The sequence below is a fragment of the Macaca nemestrina genome, chromosome 15 (genome assembly GCF_043159975.1).
Source record: "Macaca nemestrina isolate mMacNem1 chromosome 15, mMacNem.hap1, whole genome shotgun sequence".
Lineage (NCBI taxonomy): Eukaryota > Metazoa > Chordata > Mammalia > Primates > Cercopithecidae > Macaca > Macaca nemestrina.
In genome coordinates, this window is record NC_092139.1 from 96482141 (window position 1) to 96489133 (window position 6993).

Genomic DNA, 6993 nt, shown 5'->3' on the forward strand with positions numbered 1-6993 from the left:
GCTCTGTCGCCCAGGCTGGAGTGCAGTGGCGCGATCTCGGCTCACTGCAAGCTCCGCCTCCCACGTTCACACCATTATCCTGCCTCAGCCTCCCAAGTAACTGGTAGCTGGGACTACAGGTGCCCGCCACCATGCCCGGCTAAGATTTTTGTATTTTTTTAGAAGAGACAGAGTTTCACCATGTTAGCCAGGATGGTCTTGATCTCCTGACTTTGCAATCCACCCACCTCGGCCTCCCAAAGTGCCAGGATTACAGGTATGAGCCACTGTACCCGGCCCCCTTTTTTTTTTTTTTTTTTTTTTTGAGACAGAGTCTAGCTCTGTCGCCCAGGCTGGACTGCAGTGGCGTGATCTCGGCTAACTGCAAGCTCCGCCTCCCGGGTTCATGCCATCCTCCTGCCTCAGCCTCCCGAGTAGCTGGGACTACAGGCGCCCGCTACTATGCCCAACTAATTTTTTGTATTTTTAGTAGAGACGGGGTTTCCCCGTGTTAGCCAGGATGGTCTCGATCTCCTAACCTTGTGATCCACCCGCCTCGGCCTCCCAAAGTGCTGGGATTACAGGCGTGAGCCACCGCGCCCGATGCCCGGCCCCATTTTTTAAATTTAGTTTTTATTTTTAAAGAATTAGAAGTTGCAGAAATAGTACATAGGGCTTCTGTCTCAGCTTTCCTCAGTGGTGACATCTTCCATAACTACAGGCCAATCTGTTTCCATATTCCAGTGGTACACATGGGTGTTCAATACAGTTTATTGAATCTATTTGCATATAGGAAATGAATGTTATAATCAGTTGATTTAGCATGTTAGTCTTTTTATTTATTTTTATTACTTTTGAATATGTAATAAAATGCATGTGAAGCAAACTTCACTAGGTACAAAGGATATACAGTTGTCCCTTGGTATCCATGGAGGATTGGTTCCAGGACCTTCTGCAGATACCAAAATCCAACGATGTTCAAATCCTTTATATAAAATGGTGTACAGTAGCCAGGTGTGGTGGCTCACTCCTGTAATCCCAGCACTTTGGGAGGGTGAGGCAGGCAGATCACATGGGGTCAGGAGTTCAAGACTAGCCCAGCCAACATAATGAAACCCCGTCTCTACTAAAAATAGAAAAAAAATTAGCTGGGCGTGGTGGCGGGCGCCTGTAATCCCAGCTACTCAGGAGACTGAGGCAGGAGAATCACTTGAACAATTTCTAAAAAAAAAAAAATAGTGTACAGTTCGCATATAACCTATACACATTTCCTGTATACTTTATTTATTTATTTATTTATTTATTTATTTATTTAGAGACGGAGTCTTGCTCTGTCACCCAAGCGGCAGTGCAGTGATGTGAACTCGGCTTACTGCAACCTCCAAATCCTGGGTTCAAGTGATTCTCCTGCCTCAGCCTCCTGAGTAACTGGGACTACAGGCGCCCACCACCACGCCCAGCTAATTTTTTGTATTTTTAATAGAGACAGGTTTTCCCCATGTTAGCCAGGAGGGTCTCAAACTCCTGACCTCGTGATCTGCCCTTCTCGGCCTCCCAAAATGCTGAGATGACAGGGGTGAGCCACTGTGCCCGGCCACCTTATTTTTATTTATTTATTTATTTATTTATTTATTTATTTATTTATTTATTTATTTATTTTGAGATGGAGTTTCACTCTGTCTCCCAGGCTGGAGTGCAGTGGCGCGATCTTGGCTCACTGCAAGCTTTGCCTCCCGGGTTCACGCTATTCTCCTGCCTCAGCCTCCCGAGTGGCTGGGACTACAGGCGCCTGCCACCACGCCCGGCTAATTTTCTTGTATTTTTAGTAGAGATGGGGGTTTCACCATGTTAACTAGGATGGTCTTGATCTCCTGACCTCGTGATCTGCCCACCTCAGTCTCCCAAAGTGCTGGGATTACATGTGAGAACCACCGTGCCTGGCCCTTTTTTCCTGAATAGTTTCTATTCATGGCTCGTTGAATCCATGAATGCAGAACTCACAGAAATGGAGGGCCAACTTTTCAGGAAAAAGGAAGTTTCCCTTTATTCCTTGCCTCCCAGTCACCAAGATGCCTCTCCCAAGACAACCATTTATTAGTTTATGATGTCTCCTTCCATATATAGGTAATATTTGCAAACCTTCATGTATCTGTTGTCTACTCACCCACCCCTCTTCTGTTGTAGAATACCATATACATCTGTGTTTATTTAGCACAGATACAGTCTCTTTAGGTACTAAATCATAGGTTTATGAATTTGAAATCCCTGAACTCCCTATTTAGTCATATAAATAGAACTTTGCTGGTAGAACATTTCCTGAAGCTTTGTGTAGTTTTTGGCCTAAGTCAGTGAGATTTGCCAAAGGTTTGGCAGCTTTAACCAATGCTGATGCACCTGTTCTCAGTTATTTTCTTCTGAGCTGTGTCTGATAAGCAAGAAAAGGAATAAGTTAAATTACACCCAGGATGATCTGCTAGGGATGTGCCACACAAGATAATGAATGTGCTTCACTTCTATCACTTGATCCAGCTTGTGGATCCCTTCCTTGTCCTAGCTGATGGCTCTTATCTCTTATTTGAAGTTATTTTCTATCTCCCCTTGCTGCCTGCCAGATTTTGGTGAAACTTCATTACTCAGTGAATATTTCCTTTCTGAACAGCTTCACACTGCTAAAAGATGAATCATGCTACCTCTGTGTTGCTGAACTACGTCTTATTAAGCCTATGTCTCTCTTTCTCTCTCTGAGACAGAGTCTTGCTCTGTTGCACCGTCTGGAGTGCAGTGGCACGATCTTAGCTCACTGCAGCCTCCACCTCCTGGGTTCAAGAGATCCTCCTACCTTACCCTCACAAGTAGCTGGAACCACAGGTGCCCACCACCATGCTTGGCTATTTTGTTTTTTTTGTAGAGATGGGGGTCACTTTATGTTGTCCAGGCCCTTTTTCCTTTTCTTTTTTTCTTTTTTTTTTTGGCAGATGAAAATTTATTACTACAGTGTTTTCACCATTAAAATTTATGATCTTGGTCTTTCCTTCTTTCCTTTATATAGGGCCAAAGAGACACATTGGCTACTTTGACAACCTTAAAGCGGACTCCAGGAATATCACTAACAGCATGACCTTTGCGACCAGATCCAGCAACCAGAACTTCATCATTTTCCTCAATAAAGTTCAAGCAACTGTCGTTGGGTACAAAGGCTGTGATTTTCTTGCCGTTCTTGATCAGCTGGACCCTGACACACTTCCGAATGGCAGAATTTGGCTGTGTGGCTTCACCTCCTACTTTTTCCAGCATGATTCCTTTTGCATGAGAAGCACCTCCAAAAGGGTTGGCCTTCAGGGCTGTGCCCAAATGGGCTTTCTTTCTTTCTTTCTTTCTTTCTTTTTTTTTTTTTTTGAGACGGAGTCTTGCTCTGTGCCCCAGTCTGGAGTGCAGTAGCGCGATCTCGGCTCACTGCAAGCTCCGCCCCCCCGGGTCCACGCCATTCTCCTGCCTCAGCCTCCCGAGTAGCTGGGACTACAGGTGCCCGCCACCTCGCCCAGCTAATTTTTCTTGTATTTTTAGTAGAGACGGGGTTTCACCGTGTTAGCCAGGATGGTCTCGATCTCCTGACCTTGTGATCCGCCCGTCTCGGCCTCCCAAAGTGCTGGGATTACAGGCTTGAGCCACCGCGCCCGGCCTAAATGGGCTTTCTTGTACTGTTTATCATGCCACTTCTGGTCTCATCGGTGACTACGGAGCTTCCTAGCAGTACGAAGTCCACGACACTTGCCCATCCTGTCGGTGCCACGGGCCTCCCTTTTTCCTTTTTCTTCTTGAGAGATGGGGTCTTGCCATGTTGCCCAGGCTGGATTTGAACACCTGTGCTCGAGGGATCCTGCTACCTCAGTCTCCTGAGTAGCAGGGATTATAGGCACATGCCACAGTGCCCAGCTTTCATATCTTTCCTTTTCTCTCTTTCTTTCTTTTTTTTTGAGATAGAGTCTCACTCTGTTGCCCAGGCTGGAGTGCACTGGCACGATCTTGGCTCACTGTAACTTCTGACTCCTGGGTTCAAGCAATTCTCCTGTCTCAGTCTCCCAAGCAGCTGGGACTATAGGCATGTGCCACCACGCCTGGCTAACTTTTTTGTAGTTTTAGTAGAGATGGAGTTTCGCCATGTTGGCCAAACTGGTCTTGAACTCCTGGCCTCAAGTGATCCACCCTCCTTGGTCTCCCAAAGTGCTGGGATTATGGGCATGAGACATTGTGCCCGGCCTCATATCTTTCTTTAAGCAGACTTTAAAAAATCAAAACTGGTTTGTTTTCTGACCCTTGTGTGGATTTGCATTGCATTTCTTGAGGAAAGGGTGTTCATTCTTCACACTCAGAATTTATTTTGGTCCCATGAAGCCCAATGCTCCAATGCAGCTGTTAAAAAGCTGCCCCAAATGTTTGCAAAATGGGAGGAATACACATTGATGAGGTTATCACTCATTCATTTAGTCATTAATTCATGCAACAAATATTTATTGAGTGCGTACTCTGGGTCAGGCAGCCTCGGCCTAAGTCACTGAGCAAGACAAAGATCTCTGTCATTAGAGAGCTTGTTCTCTGGTATGTGTGCATGTGGGGTGTAGAGGACAGACAAAAATAAATATGCAAATTATTTAGTATGTTAGAAGATGATAAATGCCACAGGGGTAGGGGAAGGCAGGCCAAGGGAGGATAGGAGTGGATGACAGGGGGCACAATGCAGTTTAAAATAGCATTGCCAGGGTAGTCCCTGTTGAGGGTGTGAAATGTGCGCTAAGACTTCAAAGAGCAGAGGATATCCTTATGCTGTATCCTGTGTGTGTGTGTTTGCATGAAAATACCACTAAAGACAGAATTTTTTTTTTTTTTTTTTTGAGACAGAGTCTAGCTCTGTCATCCAGGCTGGAGTGCAGCGGCTCAATCTCGGCTCACTGCAACCTCTGCCTCGGCCTCCCAAGTAGCTGAGACTACAGGCGTGCACCACCACAGCCGACTAGTTTTTGTATTTTTAGTAGAGACAGGGTTTCACTGTTGGCCAGGCTGGTCTCGAACTCCTGAGGCCGAGTGATCTGCTTGCCTCAGTTTCCCAAAGTGCTGGGATTACAGGCGTGAGCCACCATGCCCAGATGGAAATATTTTTTAACAGCTATTTTGAGATATAAATCATACCAGCCAGGTGTGCTGGCTCATGCCTGTTAATCCCAGCACTTTGAGAGACTCAGGCGGGAGAATTGCTTGAGCTCAGGAGTTTGAGTCCAATGTGGGCAATAAAACTAGACCCTGTCTTTACAAATAAAAATAAAAAATTAAAAATTTAGCTTGGTGTGGTGGTGGGTACCTGTAGTCCCAGCTACTCATGAGGCTGAGGCTGAAAGATCACTTGAGCCCAGGAGGTGAAGGCTGCAGTGAGCCGTGATGGCGCCACTGCACTCTCCTGACAGTGAGACCCTGTTTCTAAAAGAAAAAAAAATTCATATGCCATAACATTGACCCTTTAAAAGTGTATGATTTAGTTGTTTTTAGTATATTTACAGAGTTGTGCAACCTTCACCATTATCTAATTCCAGAATATTTTCATCACCCTCCAAAGAAACCCATTAGCACTCACTACCCATTCCTGCCTTCCCCCATCCCCTGGCAACCACTAATCTACTTTCTGTCTCTATAGATTTGCCTGTTTTGGGCATTTCATATAAATGGAATCATAGAGTATGTGGGCTTTTGGGTCTGGCTTCTTTCACTTAGCATAATGTTTTCAAGGTTCATCCATGTTGTAGCATGTATTTCATTTTCTTTTCTTTTTCTTTTTCTTTTTCTTTTTTTTGAGATAGAGTCTCACTCTGTCGCCCAGGCTATAGTGCAGTGGTGTGATCTTGGCTCACTGCAACCTCTGCCTTGCGGGTTCAAGGGATTCTCCTGCCTCAGACTCCTGAGTAGCTGGGATTACAGGCACATGCCACCATGCCCAGCTAATTTTTGTAATTTTAGTAGAGACGGGTTTTTGCCATGTTGGCCAGGCTGGTCTCAAAATCCTGATCTCAGGTGATCCACCAGCCTTGGCCTCCCAAAGTGCTGGGATTACAGGTGTGAGCCACCGTGCCCAGCCAAATGTTTCATTTCTTTTTTTTTTTTTTTTTTTTTGAAAGAAGTCTCGTTCTTGTCCCCCAGGTTTGGATCTCAGCTCACTGCAAACTCCGCCTCCCAGGTTCAAATGATTCTGCCTCTGCCTCTGCCTCCCAAGTAGCTTGCATTAAGGTGCCTGCCACCATACCCGGCTAATTTTTGTATTTTTAGTAGAGACAGGGTTTCACCATGTTGGCGAGGCTGGTCTCGAACTCCTGACCTCGGGTGATCAGCCTGCCTTGGCTTCCCAAAGTGCTGGGATTACAGACGTGAGCCACTGTGCCCGGCCAGTATTTCATTTCTTGATAGATAATATCTCCTTGCATGGATAGAACACATTTGGTTATCCATTTATCAGTTGGTGGTGGGTGTCTTTGAATTTTAAATATTGCAAAATGTCATCCATGAGCTATAGAGATTTGCCCTCCCCCTTAATTAAGACCTGGATGGAGGCTGGGTGTGGCACCTGTAGTCCCAGCTACTCAGGAGGTTGAGCTGGGAGGATACTTGGGTACAGGAGTTCGATACTTGGGCACAGTGAGCTGTGATCAGACCACTGCATGCCAGCCTGTGCGACAGAGGGAGACCCTGTATCTAAATGAAAAAATAAAAAGACCTTGTGGGGGTCATTGTCAGGACCGATGGTGCCCAGTTGCAGTCAGCACTGGTTAGGCTCAGTTTTGGAGAAACTAAAAAGCCACCTCCCTCCAGAGTGCTGCTTTCCCAGGTGCCTCCCTGCTGAGCGGAAGCTCTGGGTGGTCCAAATGTGGTAATACAGATCTGTGGATTTTTCTCAAGTGTGTTTTCTGTTACACATTAGATTTTTTTTTCAGCTTTAAAATGTAACCTTGGTAAGTTGTTTACTCAAGAAAATTC

The 6993-nt window shown here is 45.6% G+C and overlaps 1 pseudogene; it reads right to left on the minus strand.

Moving 5' to 3' along the window:
• Positions 1–2962: 2962 nt before the first annotated feature.
• Positions 2963–3755, minus strand: LOC105487282 (small ribosomal subunit protein uS12-like; annotated as a pseudogene).
• Between the last annotated feature and the right edge of the window lie 3238 nt (positions 3756–6993).